General features: G+C 40.2%; 1 long non-coding RNA gene across 1 annotated transcript; it reads right to left on the reverse strand.

Moving 5' to 3' along the window:
* Window positions 1–446: 446 nt before the first annotated feature.
* LOC131510637 (uncharacterized) lies at window positions 447–17,207 on the reverse strand. The gene is made up of 3 exons (XR_009261131.1): window positions 17,109–17,207; window positions 2,313–2,395; window positions 447–897 (listed from the first exon to the last, which is right to left on the reverse strand). It is a non-coding gene; the product is annotated as an uncharacterized LOC131510637 (long non-coding RNA).
* Between the last annotated feature and the right edge of the window lie 263 nt (window positions 17,208–17,470).

Consider the following 17,470-nt stretch of genomic DNA (forward strand, 5'->3'; position numbering starts at 1 on the left):
GATTAATGGCAGGAAATTTGGACATAGTAACTTATAAGAACCTATAAAATATGACACTGACATCGAGCAGACATGGGAGTGTAAGGCGTGTTGGCAAGCCTCAAAACCAGCATCCTCCAGCAAGGAAAAAGAGACCAGCCTTCTTGTGCCAGAAGAGCAAGGAAGGGAAGCAGATGCTTCATTGAGAGCCACATGCCTCCACTCTTCCAAGTTTGGATGTAACAAATGACATTTTCAATATTCATAGGGTGTGGAAGGTAACCACTACATTCCCAAAATGATTTTTTACCTTTTAGTCATTTGCTATCTATTTATGCTGTCACAGGAGGTGGCAAAACAGATTTTTTTTGAATTTTACATTGACTCCCAGTACAGATATATTTGCAACCAACTTTCTATTGATTCTTCATAGCTACAATAGTTTGTACTTGTCATGTATCCTTTTCTCCTGGTTTGTACTCACCCCCTCACCATCCTAACAGAACAGATGTTATATCTAATGTTTTATTTTATGTAACTGTAGAGCTACAGATGATTCATGGGCTTCGCTTAGGACATGCTCCTGATGGACTAGCTGTTCTCTTCCTTGAGACCTCTACCTGGGCATCCAGCAGCCAGTGCAGTCCAACCTATTCTGTCCCAGGGCCTCCATTCCCATCCATGCAATTAACCCCCAGGCTTGGCAGTCAGTGTTTGCAAATCATCTTCTGTGATTTTATTTCACCCTGTGCTATCTGAAGCAGAACTCATTATCTTAAAGTTCCATCATCTAAAACTTGCAGATATATGCTCGTTGTCTGTTCTTTTATCTAGACTAAGTGTTTTAGGCAATGGGGCCTCTGCCGAGTAAGTGCTTTCATGTGGAGAACCTTTCCTGTAGCTCATCCGTTCCATTCCCTTTAAAAAAAAAAAAAATGGGTCTTTTAAAGATGAAGAAAAAAAAAGAACAGTTTCAGTATTAAAAGTATACTAAGGATCAGAGATTTTAATATTAATTAGGGGAAAATTGTGACTCTTCCTCCCTCTCCCTCTTCCACAATGATCTTTTCTAAGCTCTCTTTCTTAATTTATAATTCTTGAAGTCAAATACCTTCCAATACTTTGTCAGAGTGTGCTAGGCTTCTAAGACCAAGAGAATAATGATCCTGGTCAGAAACTTGGCAGAGTTTGGAAAGGCACCTATAAATCAAGTTGAAATTTTTGATAAAATATATAAAGGTAAATTGGTAGACAAATGATGGCTAGATATGGATTTATTAGCACAGGCAGAATTGCAAGGATATATACCAAAATGCTAGCAGTACTTATCGCTAAGGAGTATACTTCCAATGATTTCTATCATCTTATGTAAGTTTTTTTTAAAAAACCTCATTGTTTTCAGGGCACCTAGGTGGTTCAGTCGGTTGAGTGTCTGACTTCGGCTCAGGTCATGATCTCATGGCTTGTGAGTTCAAGCCCTACATTGGGCTCTGTGCTGACAGCTCAGAGCCTGGAGCCTGCTTCAGATTCTGTGTCTCCCTCTCTCTATCTCTCCCTCTCCCCTTCCTCCATTCATGCTGTCTTTGTCTCTCAAAAATAAATAAACATTTAAAATTTTTTTTAAAACTTAATTTTTTTGAGCAATTAATGCTCACAGCAAAATTGAGGGTAAGGTACAGATATATTATGTACATACCCTGCCTCCACTCAACATAGTTTCCCCCAATAGCAACATCCCACAACAGGGCCTTGCATTTGTTACAACTGATGACCATACATTATCGTCACCCAGAGTCCATAGTTTACCTTAGGGCTCCCTCTTGGTGTTGTGCATTCTATAGGTTTGGAGAAATGTGCAATGACATGTTTCCAACATTATAGTATCATATAGAGTGTTTTTCCTGCCCTCTGTGTTCTGCCTATTCATCCCTCTCCCTACCCCCACCCATATTTCTTTGGGTTTTTTTTTTCCAGTTTTCTTCTACAATGAGAAATTGTAGTTTGCAATGAGAAAAAAATGTTTTAGAGTAAAATAAAAACAGAAATGGTCTAAAAAAACTTGGAAAACCCAGAGAGTGGATAAGATTCCAACCACCACTTGGACTTCTTATGTAATTTTTCAAGAGAGAATGTAAAAACTGCTGACATTCTTAAGTCCAGGTCTAGAAATGGGCAATATCACTTCTGCTGTATTCTGTTGGGCAAAGCAAGCACAAGTGAGCCCAGGTTCGAGTACGCTGCAGAGATGGAGATTATGCATCTCAGTGTGGGAATGACATGTGTATACACACAGGCAAGGAACTGAAGGAACTGTCATTTTTTAAGATAATTACCATATATTTCCAGAAGGATCTGATAGGGAAGAGAAGTTAAAAGTCTCAGTGTGTTGGCTTCTACCTGATTCTTCAGAGGAACTCTGGAGAGAGAGAGAGTCATGTCTCAGAGTTGTCTCAGCCTAAGAGATTACAGTGAAATGTTCTCACACCAAAAAGTTATTCGTCAACAGGGTAGATGAACCCAATTAAAAAAATAGGCAAAGAATGTTAATAGACATTTCTCTAAGAAAGATATAAATGGCCAATAAGCACATTTTAAAAACTATTGCACGTCATTAGTGATCAAGGAAATGTAAATTAAAATCACAATGAGATATGACTTCACACCCACTAGGATGGCTAGAATTAAAAAGTCACATAATAACAAATGTTGGTGACAATATGGAAAAATCAGAACCCTCATACACTAAGGATAGGAAAATGTAAAATGGTGTGCGGCCACTTTAAAAAATAATCTGGCAGTTCCTTAAGCAATTAAAATAAAGTTACTTTATGACCCAGCCAAGTCTACTCCTCAGTATGTGTACAAGGGAAATGAAGGCACATGTGCACAGAAAAACACATACATGAATGTTTATAGCAGCATTGTTCACAGTAGCCAAAAAGTGGAAACAATCCACATGCTCACTGGTTGATGAATGAATAAATAAAACGTGGTACATCCATGCAATGGAATATTTTTGGCCACAGAAAGGAATAAAGCACTGAAAGGAAGAAAGCACTGGTACCTGGGTGAACCTCAAAAAACATGGGTGAACCTCAAAAAACATGCTCAGTAAAAGAAGCCAGTCACAAGATATCACGTATAATCCAATTCATATGAAATGTCCAGAATAGGCGCAAATACATAGAGACAGAAGGTTGATTAGCAGTTGATTAGAGATGGAGGTGGATAGAAGGTTAGTTGCTACGGAGTATGGGTTTTGTTTTTGAGGTGATGAAGATGTGCTAAAACTGACTGTGGTGGTAGTTGTATGCATCTGTGAATATACAAAAACCACTGAAGTGCACATTTAAATGGGTGTATGAGATGTGACTTACAGTTCAATAAAATTATTTTTGTTTAACTGGCCAAAATCATGGAAAACAAAAGCAAAAGCTTGAGGGGAAGGTTTAGGGTAGGTAATAAAACTCTTTGGCACCTCCAGTTGTCTGTAGTTGGGGCAAAGTGGCTGGCATAGTCCAAGAGTGGTCCTCAGAAGAATGACCATGGTGTGTGCTCTTGAGAACACATTGAAGGTGTAGGAATAGAGAGGGGAAGAGGTTCAAAGAAATGGTAAAAAGAGCTCCCAAGGTATGTAAACTGGATCAGCTTGAGGAATGTACCATTCCTTAACCAATCACCGTGATCAAGAAGATACCAAATTGTGATTGTCCACGGCTAGGTCGTTTGCCCACCCCAAAAGTAGACCAAAGAGAAGAGAAGAGGGAGCCTGTGAAAGAAAAGTGAAGTGCCTGCATCAGAAAGGAAAGGAAAGCTGAGCAAGTGGCAAACAAAACATGCCCACTCTAAGAAAGCAGGTTTGAGGGTTCAATCTCAGGAATTTTAAAAGTTGAATGGAAAAATCTTCCCCAGAAGTGACTAAGCTTCCTGTACAAGAAGTATGCAGACAAAGATGTGGTTGCCTGAGGGGTCTAAATGGATGGCCCTGAGGTAGGCAGCTTTAAAAGAATCCCCAATGACTCAATCCCCCAGCATTCATGCCCTTGTGTAATCCCTTCTTCTTGACTATGGGCCTGATTTACTGACTTGCTTCTAGAGAAAAAGACACAGCAAAGATGATGGGAAGTCACTTTGGAGATTAGATGACTTCCATATTGGGTGCCTTCTCTCCCTTTCTTGACCTCTTGTTCACTTGCTCACTTATTCTGAGGGAAGCCGGCTGCCAGCTTCTCTGTGGAACCCTTGTGAAGGGAACTGATGTCTCTGGCCAACAGCCAGTGAGCACGCAGGACCTGTCAATAGTCCTTATAAATAAGTTTAGGAGCAGATCCTCCCCCTGTGAGCCTTGAGACAATGGCAGCCTCAACTGACACCTTAATTGCAGTCTTGTAAGACACCCTGAGCCAGAGGCACCTGAGCCTTGTCAGTTTCCTGCCTTGGCCTCTGTGAGATAATCAATGTTTGTTCATTATACTGCTAAGTTTTGGAGTACTTTGTAACACAGCACAGCCTTTAAAGCCCCTTCTCATCCTAATATTACATTAGTTTGAGAATCTATTTTTTCAAAGGGACTATTATTGTGGGATGAGTGTGCATGTGTCTATCTGTATGAACACAACTGTGTGTTTGTATGTGCCTGCATGTATTTTGAAGGGGAGGCCAGGAAGGTGATGCATAGACAAGGAAAAAAGGACAATAATTTCAGGCTCCAGACCATTTCGATGCTGATATATCCTGGCTCTGCCTAGTAACACACTTGTTTCTGAGAACAGAACTTGCCTCATCTTTCAAAAAGAAGGAAAGTGTGGCTGTGACAATGGTCACTAAAGGACTAGAGCTATCTCTCTTAACCATGTCTCATGCCCTGAGATTGCAGCCAGCCCCTGAATTTGAGCAAGCCAAATTAGCAACCTCCCAAAAATTGTTTAAAGTGTAATCAGCATTACTTAGACTTTTTTTCTGATTAGTATGGGATTGGTCATGAGCTTCTCGAGGACCATTTATCTCACTAATTCTATTCTTTGCTCCACAAGAATATGTTAGCCTCCTTTTCTGCCCAGAAATCTATGGCTGCCCATTCTAAAGCCATAAATTATGCAGGAAGCTCTTCTGTGCAAAGATCAAACCTGGATTACTACATGGCTTTTATTCATGCCCAAAGCATGCAGCCTGTCTTGCCCTGGAGAGAGGGGGCCTCCCCCCAGCAGGAGCTACAGAAACATTGTTGACATGATCAGAAGCCCATTTTCGCTCCCGCTTCCCTCCTGCCCCCAACAATTAGCCTCACTCAGAATGTCAGCTTGCCCTTATCCTAACGGTATACAATCACAAAAGAACAAGAGCTGGCATCTCAGAGCAGTGAGTGAGGGCCTGTCTAGGATTCTTTTCCTCCAACGATAATCAAGTGACCCCTCCCCCCCACCCAAGGTGGCAGAGGCCATCATCTTCATCACCTGAGGCTTTCTAGGGAAGGACTTCCAGAAACTGATCCTAGGGGGGTTGGAGGTCATACAGGAATCAGAAATCCAAGGGTCCAGTAGTTTTTCAGGTTTGCCATTCAGATAGCCATGTGGAGGGGCCACAGTATGGATTTTTGCTCCAGCCTGAGTGAGGATGAGCCCTGGGTGTCAGTAGATCATCCAGTTCGGAAACAACCTGGGGCAAAGCGCTGGAGGGAAGGCCCATTCGGGGAATAACCTCTGGTCTGTGCTCCCTGGCTCCACCAGGAAACGGCTGAGCTATCACAAAATAATTCTTCCCCTGTGGTCTGCAGTCAAACTAAGAGACAAAAAGTCTGGTAATGTGGGCAATAGGACCTCCAGGGAAGGAAGATCTGAGTTTCAGTCCTGAAACTTTCTTGGATCAATTTGTCTTCGCCAAACTTCTTTTTTTTTTTTTTTTTTTTTTTTAATAGCAATAAAGCTAAACCCACTCAAATTAGCTTAGGCCAAATAAGGTCTCAGGTATAGGTCTTCTATAGAACCCAAGGCAAATGAGTAGAATTGAACCCCAGAAAAAACTGTAACTGGAAACTAGAAGGTGACCAAGATCCAAGACAGCTTTTCTCTCTCTTACTCCTTTCTACTCCCTCCACCTCCCCCCCACCACACCCCACAACCTCTCCCCACTCCCCTCTTCATGTTCTCTCATCTAGCAATGCTGAATGACTATCATTCCTGCCTGCCTGTGCACGCCCACATGAGTTGGCCCTCCAAGTGCAAATGTTCTTAAGTTAAAACACTGCTAAACTGACAAGTATTGCTGAATTCCATTTGTAAACTCCCAGATGAGAGACGCTGACCAGACAGATGGGGTCAGGGTCTGATCCTGGTCCCATCACCTGTGGCCTAGAACCAGGGTTGAGGTGAGATTCAGGCTCACACAGCACAAGAGAGCTGTCAGCAACAGGCTCTGAGGATTGGGAAGAGGGTGATGAAAGGGCAGGCATCAGGAGGGTTCTCTTAGGCTGGGCACACTGTCACAATGCATACGTTCTAATACATAGCCTGTTTTGATGCAATTCTTTGAAGAGCTGAAACTTCTAGTGCCTAAACTCCTCCCTTGTGAGTTCAGAGTTCTGTGCAATGAAGACAAACAACCTTGGAGTAGGATAACATATCCTAACTTTGCCTTCAGGAAGAGCAGACAATCACTGAGACAATGTAGGAAGACTTTGGTCACAAAATACAGAATAATAAGGACAAGCCTGAAAAAAAGAGGAGTGAGAGCATAGTAACCATTCACTCATACACTGCACCACCCTCTCCCCAGTGTCTAAGCAAGGAGATGGCTGAAGTCTGATGGAGGTGATTTAATTAACCTATTGAGGCCCAGAGGGAATCATTGATAGCATCATCACTGCACTAAATGGATCAGAAGTTCCCAATGTCTTGCTAAGGTTTTTTTTGATCTCTAAAGGCTTAGAGACAGTCAATGTGCCACCCTAGAAGGTGATCTTGGTCACCTTCTAGTTTCCAGCTCTCTGCTCTACCACAGAGCAGATGGGGCACTGGGGAGAGGAAGACTCCCTGTGTGGCCAGCAGAGAACTCTTCTAAGGCTATTCACACAAGTGGCAAAGACACTACTCTAGCTTGTACGGAGACATGTGCCCCATATTATACACTCAGGCCCTTTTAGGGATTTCTTACTCTAATACATTCATGTTGGTTTACTTCCTATCTTAGCCCATACACATCTCTTTTTCACTGTCCTGTCTTCCTGCAAATGGTTCAGAAATTATATGACCCAAAGACACCATCCTTGGACTGAGGTTTCCTTTGGTGTCAGTCACTTTTGAATCAAGTACATTTAGCTGCAGTCTTCCTATTTTTCTAAATTACTGTCTTCAGCAAATGCTTCAATAAAACAGTCTTTTTATTATTCTGATGGAATTCAGCAAACAGTGTCTATGGGACTTTTGTTTTTTGTGAAGTGCTCTGTTGCCAGGATACCCAGGGTGAAGATGTCAAAAGAAGACACATTGAAAGGACAAGCTATAGTGAATATCCCAGACTCAGCCCCATGCATACTAATTATTATGATTTACCCTATGTTGCTTCTGTTTGCTATAGGAAAGATCTTCGAGTCCACAGTTTCTAAATAATAAACTATCCAGAGAATAGAAAACATGTATTATTAAGGAGGGCAATGAATGCTTAACTCCCTTCTTTTTCCTTTTCTCCATTCTTTTAAAATGTGGCACTAGGACCATTAGAGACAAATTCTGGTGTTTCGTTAATGCAAGTAGGGAGATGAAAGAGAAATATATTTCTTCACTGACAACTTCAGGAAGAATTCAAAATACAGTAAAAAGGAAAAGGAAAGGAGGAGAGGAACTAAAGCAACTTCTAACAATGGCAGAAAGACTCTGTGGTCACCTAATTATTTCAAACGCATATATTAAGCATTCTGTTAACAAGCATTTATTAAACACCTTCTAGGTACATAGTATGATATTATGGCCTTAAACTGAAACTAGATGCATTTGAAATGACATAGATGTAAAGTCCTATATTCAAATAAATAGAAAAGGGAAAAGGCAATTCTACAAGCTCAGAATAAATAGACTCGAGATTATCTTGGTAGTAACTCCCAAGGCCATAGCAGACTTATGATTTATGATAAGCAAAGGGTATGATGTGTGTGGCGATTTAACTTTGGACTGTCTCAGTGGTAGGATCCTGATCACATGAATATATTACACTATTAGAATGTGGGCTAGCCAATTAGATGACACATGATGGAGTATGTTAATGTAGACACAATACTTCAAAAAAAAAAAAACTTCAAAAGGAGTGTTTCAAGAAAAATTCTGGATGAGACCAACAAGCTTGGTGGTCTTGTAGAGGAGGCTGACCAGAGGTAAAGTTCTAGAAACTACTCTACCAGAATAATTATTTAAGACACTGAGGATGTTTAAGCCAGGAGAAAAGACATTTACAAGGTTAGTAAAAATGCTACTGGAGTTGTAAAAAGCACCAAAATTAACTCTAAACACATCCATCTTGACCGAAACTTGTCTGAACTCCAGACTAGCACTATTCACTCATTGTTCAACAGAGTAGAAACTTGAATGCTGTATTCTCCAAAGAAAGTTAGTTGGCAGTCACCCCACTGGCCATGCACCGTTAAGTCATAGCACAGGGCCTGGGGTGTGATGGGACCCTTCCTCTCAGATATGGCATCGTGATCCGAGTCCAAAGTATGATCTTGGTTCGGAGGTACTCTTCTCTCTTGGCCCAAGAGAAAGACAATTCAGAGAGCTATTCTCTTCTGCTGAGGAGAGGTTTCTCTCTTGCCAATAACAAGTTCTGAGAGAGCCACAGAAAGGTGGAAGCTGTCATTTTGGACCTGAACTTTCACCTCAAGGAGACACAAAGCAACTACAGATCCTGAACCCCCACTTATGGAAATCCATTCCAAAATTTCTGCCCAATTTTTACAATGCTCATCCACAGAAGCTAAAAGAAGATAAAACTCATTCTTTTTAAAACTGAAACATTTTCTCCACAATTTGTGTGCAAATATAAGAAGTGTAGCCCACCTGAGACTTCTTAAGCGGTTTCTAATGGAAGAAATGTCTGCCCTTCCTCTCTTCATGCTGCTAACTTGGCTTTTAAAGTAATTTTAATACAAAGATGAGCAAAAAAAGGTATCATTAAGACTCCAAGAAAAACATCAAGCCATGAAAAAACATAAGAGTAATAGAATCAACCTCTGTTATTCTAGTATCCAATACTGCATATCACCCATCTTAAGTACAGAAGAGCCAAAATATTTATATTGAAATCTAGATTAACCTATATGCTGTCTTGACCAGCATATGTTACAGAGTGTGGTAAGGATTAATTGCAATGATTATACTTAGTGCCTATTACATATCATTAAAAGATTTTGAAAAGAACATTAACTGTGAACTGATCACAGTAGTTTAAAATAGCGTCTCAGTTTTTCAGTAGGCATAAAGAACTTTCAAATGTTCATACCTTTGTCCCTATAATTCTTCTTCCTTAATTTTTATACTAAAGAAATAATCCCAAATGCAGATAAAGACTTATACACAAACATGTGTATTTCATAAATTTGAGACAAATGAACTCTAATATTTGAAGAATAATTATGTAAGCTTTAGAAAATTAATCCAGTAGAATTTCAACATAGTAAAATTATAGCGTGAGCAAAAAGAAAAAGAAAAGGAATAAAAAATTGTGGAAATATGACCAAATAAAATATGCCAACACAGTGGTTGCATATGAATGGTAGAAACGGAGATATTTCCCATAATAAACATGCACTGTATCGATGATGCACTAAATACAAACACGTTAAAGGCTCTCACTTCTTGTGTACTTATCTTGACTCTAGGTGAAGTAGTAAGCAATTATAGATACAGAAAAAAGTAGAACCTGGTTGTGCCTGGAACTTTACATCTTGCAGACACAGGACACCTGTCACTATACTGTATTTCGTGTTTAACCAGCCGAAACCAACTGCCTGAGAATGGTTGTGTCTGGATCATCCTTTCTCTTGGTCTCCCCAGCATGGTAATCTGGTTGTTTGTTGTTGTTGTTGTTTTTCAGATTAATTTTTTTCTGTTATTGGAGACCCAAGTCTCAGAGCACCCACAAGTCTTTCCACAGAAATGCCATGTTTGCAGAGGAAACGAGCTTACTTCAAAAGAACATGAGAGAGGGGCTAGAGCATAGAAAAGCATCAAAACCTCAAGACATATAAAATACATTGACAAACCTCAAACATGCCCTGGAGGATTCATGTGCAATTATCATGTAACCCTGAGTGGAAATAATTTCCATTCTGTGTCTAAAATCAGCATTCTCGTGTCTTGCACTAGAATTACTTCTAATTCATTTCCCCTCTTACCTTCTAGCTTTCTTCTTTCACTTAATTCTCTGCCCCATTTCCATCACAAAAATTCATTTAAACTGCAGCCAGGTATAATCCATCCCTACCCTCACTACAGGTGAAAAACGTTGTCTTTAAACAAACATCATAACTCCTTATTGGGTTCCATGGACATGACTAGGTGTTTTCATAAATGTATTGACCCAGTTGACACTCACAAAAACTATGAGGTACTATTACTTCCATTCTCTGTGTGAGGAAACTGAGGCTCAGAGAGACTTAAGTTGTCCCACCAGCCATGGAAAATACCTAGGGTGAAGGGTTTCAAAGATGCTGTTTAGTTCTAGGCCTCATTTTTCAACTATACCACGGTGTATGTCCATGGGATATTTGCTCTGGGTCCCCCAGAAATGGCATAACCATATCATTTACCATCCAAATTTGGCCAATTTCTAGAGGGAAAGTGATATTATTCATAATATTAGGCATAAATTTGGGTTAGCCAAGGAAAACTGGGAATAGTTACCCTAAAGTGGGAAAGGTATAAAATATGGTCAAGGGCCTCCTTCAGGCCACCATACACATAATCATGTGTGTAAGGAATATGTCACAATCTGACGAATAAATAAAAAGTTGTCAGCTGAATGGAAGTCATTAAATCATTTTTGTGTCTCAAGAAACCATCCATGTTCTTAAGAGAACATGGGCAGGGACAATTCAACCTGTACAGCTACTCAAAATAATCATGCTTGAGAGGAAGCCACACTGTTGGGATATCATTAAAGACAGAAAATTCAAAATTGACCTTTAATGATTTCCAAACAGAAGAGTAGACTTCCTTCCACTAATCATGGAGACTCCTGCTTCATAAATCTGTTTCTTAGTTATGATTTAAGTGTTAATAAATTTATCCTTCTGTGTAAATGGTATGTACCAATGCAACATTTTTATTTGGTCCCGCTCCGTCACCCTTAGGTAAAACTCTGTGGGCCCAACTGAAAAACAACTGAAAACCACTGCTGGCTGTATTGACTGGGGCTGAGGCAAGGCCCAAGCCAATGGTTGAATTTCAAAGGAAACTTTGCATCTCTTTCCTTCTATCAGGAGATAATTATCAGAACATCAGAAGACCTAGAATTAGCTAGAATTTTACATCAAAGGAGGACAATATCCACAAACATAAGCAATACATTTCAGCTTTGAAGTCAATGGGCATCTCAAGGAAGCCCTTCGATGCCCATTCCTCAAAGGGACACACGATAGGTCAGCCCCCACCTGCCAAGCAAGGTCTTCTCTCTAGCAAAAGAGCCAAATGAGGTTTAAGGTTGAAACAGTCTCAGATGGCACTACTTTGGAGGCAAATAAACTGCTTCCTGTCAGGTAGAAAAAGCTGAAAGTGTGACAAGGGACAGCCATAGGAGATAAAGAAGAGGAAGATGAGACATTCAAAATGCCTTTAAAAAGGTGAGAGTTTCCGGGAAGCATATTTCTTATCAGAGTTTAAAATTACCAGCAGAGACCAACAGAAAACTCTTGCAAAATCAAACCAATAATTCATGTTAAAGCTGGAATTTCTAGAAAGATCTCCTGGGCTTAGGAAATCAATTGGGTTGTATTTAAGTCTACATGCATTACAGCTCCTGAAGAGTAGCTGTGTACAGTCACTACCTTCAGAATAGCTGATCCAAAATAGTTCACTAAGCACCAATGGATACATTCATGTTTTCACTCATCACACGCATGTTAGTGCACCAGAGGGAGGCAACATCACAGTGGTCAAAGGGCTGGTGCCTCCACTCAGAGTAGAAGATTTCAAGTCTTGGTGCCACCACTCCTTAAATGTGTGGCTTTGCAGGGGTTACTTAATGGCTCTAGGTTTCAATTTCCTTCTCCTCAGAATGTAGGGAGGGGACAATAATGGGGCTTAACTCAAAGGAGTATGGGAGAATTAAGTGAGTCAATATATATGAAATGATGAAACAATGCCTGGCAAATCATACATGCTATATAGGTGTTGACTATCATTATGAATAATAGAAACACATTGATTGCTTTTCATAGCTGGACAGATTATTCGTGCTTGTTGTTGTTTGAGTCCCTCTTATTCTGGAAAGACTGTGACACAGCTAACAAAAATAAGTAAAATACAGTAGGATAGCACACTTTTCAAGTAGGAGCAAAAGAAGTTAAAAGCAAGGGTGGAGATGAAATGAAGCTAGAGTGTTTGCTGATTGTATTTTTTTAATTGTGAATTGACCTCTCAAAGACAATAACAGGTCAGAGACATGGGAAGGTGAATCCGCACGTCTGATGTGCCTTATATTAATGTTACAGTCTATTCTTAAACAATTCTCAGGTTGATGTCTCACTATTGCTTCCTCTGAAGTCAACATTTTTCCCGGTTTTGGTCTCTTTCCTTTGCATCACTGATCCTTAATGTTCATGTCAGAAATGTATAGCAGAAAGGAGGAACACACTACTAAGGAGAAGAGGGGGAGACGGTGAGGAGGTGGAAGCTAAGCACAAAGGTGTCACAGAGCACAGGAAAGGGAAAGGATCAGAAAGTCTAAGGAGCTTAAAACACTCCCTGCCCAGCCCTCAAAAGATGTGCTGTATCTCTGCCAGAGTCCTCTCGAGCTCCCAGGATCTACAGGGAACTCCCAGAATGGCCTCTGCTTCCAATTAGTGCTGCCCATTAACATTTTCATGAGGTGATGCATTTGTCTTCTGAATATGGTAGTGATGTCAGTGTTCTTCCTAGTCTTGGGAGAATTTATTCACCAAAAGTGTCTGCTCCAGGAAGCAATTAGGAGAGCACTGTCTTGAAGAATTTTACTGTGGTTTGAACATCAGGATTAACTTCAGTGTAGGTCATGTTTATGTGTCACATAAACAAAGAAGTTATTGATATTCTAGAACTAGATGATTACAATAACAACTCATGTTTAGATTCATGAAACTAGAAGGGACCTTTTAGAGACCATTGAATCCTGCTTCCCTATTTAGCAGCTGTGATGAAGTGATTTTCCCCAGACCACCATACCTTGTTCTCATTTGAGTAAGAGCAGATTCACAAACGTAAATTTTTGTCAAGAGAGATAAATGGAACACAGTGCATGATTTCCCTTTTTATCTGTGTGTGAGCGTCTTTCACTGCTTCAAGCTGTTGTCTCAGGGGCTGGGTGTGTCAGGATGTTCACCACAGTTGCTTTGTAGTGGGCCATTCGGGACCTTCTGTTGATTCCTTTCCAGCTGTCCAGCTGCCATCTGTCAGTGTGGCCATGGTTATTTCTCATGAGAATCAACTATGATTTGAGAAGAGTTGCCACTTGTCAGAGTAACCAAGTAACATCACCAAGATGATTACACTGCAAAGCATAATTTTGTTCAGAATGCAGTCAGTAAACTCTACCTGGATACCGGAAGGAGATTCCATACTTATGTGCACGAGTTTCGTGGCACCTATTTTCCCACTTCTTGGAAACATGGTAGCAAAAGGAGTGGCCTCTGTAAATAGATTGTCTTGGTTATCAGCTACATGATCTTAGGCCAACCTCTCTAAGCCTATCTTCTCCTTACTGAAATGGAGACTCTGACAATAGTACCTATAACATATGGTTATTGTAAGATGTGAATGAGATTAACCAAGCACTGGCACATGTAAGCATTAAATGAAGCAAAGAAGGGGCACCTGGGTGGCTCAGTCAGTTAAGCACCTGACTTCAGCTCAGGTCGTGATCTTGCAGTTCACGGGTTTGAGCCCCGCATCGGTCTCTGTGCTGACAGTTCAGAGCCTGGAGCCTGCTTCAGATTCTATGTCTCCCTCTCTCTCTGTCCCTCCCCCACTTGCTCTCTCTCTCTCTCAGAAATAAATAAACATTAAAAAAAATTAATAAATAAATGAAGCAAAGAAGTAAGTCAAGAATGCGGAGTAGACAGACACTCCTTCAGCATAATAAAGTAATAAAAGAAGATGCCATGCTATGAGACATTTTTGCTTCACTAGACAACTGGGGCTTGGGGAAGGGATATAGTGTTTTTCCTCATCCTCACATCCGATTTCTAGCAAGTAATTTAGAAGGTAGAGAGAAACAGGGACAGTATTTGGGAACCAAAATAATAACTGACTCAGACAAGAATGATCATAGGATGATAAAACAGTTGCGTGAACATTTGATAAGAAACAGGATAGTTATACAGTTTCCAAATACTTTATTTAAGCAATTAGAAAGAAAAAAGTGGCAACTTTACAGTGGATGCCTCATAACCACACAATCCAAGCTAACATCACCAACAATGAGACAGAGTGACATGATGTGCCTCCTGGTATGATGCAATAGGATAGACACAATATTACTTATGTAGTATTCCTGCAAAAAAATTCATAACTTAACAGTAATCATGAGGACTCAGAGAAACACAAATCAAGGAAGCATTGTACAAAACAACTGTCTAGGTAGTTTTTCAAAATGTAAAAGCTCTGAGAGACAACTAAAGGCTAAGGAACTATTCCAGATTAAAAGTGACCAATGAGTACAATGAATTTTCTTAGATTTGACCATGGATCAAGAAAACATGGTGTAAGAGATGAGATCTAAATATGAATTGTATATTGAGCAATATTATATCAGTGTTAAGCTTCCTGAATCTGATCATTATAGGATGAGTAAGTAAAAGAATATTCTTGTTCTTAAGAGATACACACAGAACTATTCAGAGGCCAATGCCATGGCATCTCAAACTCTTGGCAAGTTTCATAAGAAGAAAGAAGAGGAGGAGAAAGAAGGAGGGGAGAGAAAGAGCAGAAGTGTGGTGGGAGGTTCTGTAGAAAGAGAGAAACAAAGCAACGATTGCAAAATGTTAACACTTATGAATCCAGGCAAAGGGTATATAAAGTTCAATACATTATACTTGAATTTTTCCATTAAGTTGGAAAATTTTGCAAAATAAAACATTTCTGTAAAACGTTGCACGAAAAGGGAAAAAAGAGAAAGCAAGAGATTCTAAGACAACAATGTGATTGCAAGAGAGATTTGTTACTGAAGGCACCATCCCCTTCCATGAAAGGCCCACTGGCCTGGGTCACACTTCCCTTGGGGGTGCTTGGCTAAGCTCCCCTAGTGTTTCTGTCTCCAAGGGTATGACCATCAGTCATTGTGCTTTCACTGTAAACCTAGACTGCTGATCTCGTGTGCCCTCAATTCTTTTTGAATTTACTAATTTTTTCTTTAGTAGAATTCCTAGGCTATCTACCAATCAGAAAAAAATTGCTGACTGGCTAATTATAAAAAGTTTAGGAAGGCAGCAAACCATTTCCAAAAAGTATACATACATGGTTTAAATATTTCTTTTCCCATGAAACTTTAAGTGTACTTCTTTGAGTGGGCGTTTGCCAATTGGAGCTGCATATTGTCTTTCTTGCATCGAGCACACTCACACAGCCCCTACATCAATTATTGCTAGACTTAGTTTCTTTAAAAGTTGAAAGCGTATTTCTCTTAGATGTTTACTTATTTTCAATCATTTACAGGCATCGTGCCCACTAATTTCATAGACTTTTAAACTTGACTATTGAATTCCTCTAGAATGTTCCATTTATTTTTCAGAGGGGAAACTCACTTTCCCTAAAGATATCATCAGTTGATGTAATACTTAACTGAATTCTAGAACTACAATCTAAGGCCAAGTAGATGGAAGAGATTCAGAAGCAAACATAACTGGCTCTTGGTAAGCATATAGGCATATAGCTAGCGGAGCAGAAGAAGCACAAGGGCATAATTCTGCGTGGCACCTGGCTATATGTATTCACAAGCTTCAGTCACCATGTATTAGAGAAGAAACGGAAGTCCACTGGTGAAATCCATGAGTTGGGTGTCAGTTAAATGGAGGTCCTTATGAGATCTTCAATATGACTTATTTTCAACAAGCAAAAGATTTGCTCTCTGCAGGGGTAAAAACATCTCTTCTGGTGATGAATACTAATTCTTTATGAAGCTTATCACCTATCAGAGAAACTAAAATAATGAGTGGTGATTTGGTTAACATAGAGCAACTGAGTGCCTGCTATGTGCCGGGCACTGTCAGGCACAGATTTCCTTTCTGGAGCTTCCATCTAGTGGGTCTAGTTCTGTGGGCGGCTGGGTGTCCCTTCTTTACCCCAGTAGAGTCTGCAAAAAATGTCTACTTGACTCAATAAGTAAGGAATTAATTCAAGGCTGTCCTTTTTCTCTTCTGAGGGACTGGAAGGATGAAAACATGGGAGTTTTTTTTAGCCTGTGTCGAGTCAAATGATGTTATCATTTGCCACATGTGCAACATGTTGTTTATGGTACAGTCAATTGATCATGACGCCTGAAACCAAGTGATAGATGGGACATGGCTGTAGCAGCAGCAGAGAAACAAGGAAAAATAGCCATAATTAACATATGGAGGCACACTGATGCAATTTTGTGTCTTCCTTTATTTAAGCAATTTTCTAAATTTGAGATGATTCCTTTAATTAATCATGGAGTGAAGGCTTTTTAGTTTTCAGTATTTATCTCTGTCTTCAAATTACTTACAAAAGACTGCTGCTGCTATTAGTAGAAAGAACCTTGCCTTAAAGTGGAGAAGCGACTGGGAAGATTAAAAAATGTGTTAAAGAACATAGCCATCGGTTCCAGTGTTGAGATCTGCATTGCCCATCCTCCTAATTGGCTCTGCCCATCTCTGCCTGTAACATGTATCCACTCCCCTCCTGCGCTCACCTCTGCACACACACACCTACCTCTAGGTTTGATGCATAGAAGGGGGCACCTGGCTAGCCAGCCGGTAGAGCACATGACCCTTAATTAAGGGTTGTGAGTTCAAGCCCTACGTTGGGCAAGGAGCCCTCCTTTAAAGAAAAAAAAAAGTATCTCTAAGAATGGCTCTTCCTTCATCTCTATGAATTAAATCCTACATTCTGCTAAATGCTCAAATCAAGACTCCCTTCCTCTGAGCAATTTTCTGTCCCTACTCCTGTCTCATGGATACATGATCCGTTACACGAATACTCTTTAGCAATGACAATGTTCAAACTCTTATTTTATCAGTGAGAAAAGTGCGACTGGGAGAGCATGAATAAATAGCGCAGACACTGTCATGTGG

This window comes from Neofelis nebulosa, chromosome 1, assembly GCF_028018385.1.
Source record: "Neofelis nebulosa isolate mNeoNeb1 chromosome 1, mNeoNeb1.pri, whole genome shotgun sequence".
Taxonomy (NCBI): Eukaryota; Metazoa; Chordata; class Mammalia; order Carnivora; family Felidae; genus Neofelis; species Neofelis nebulosa.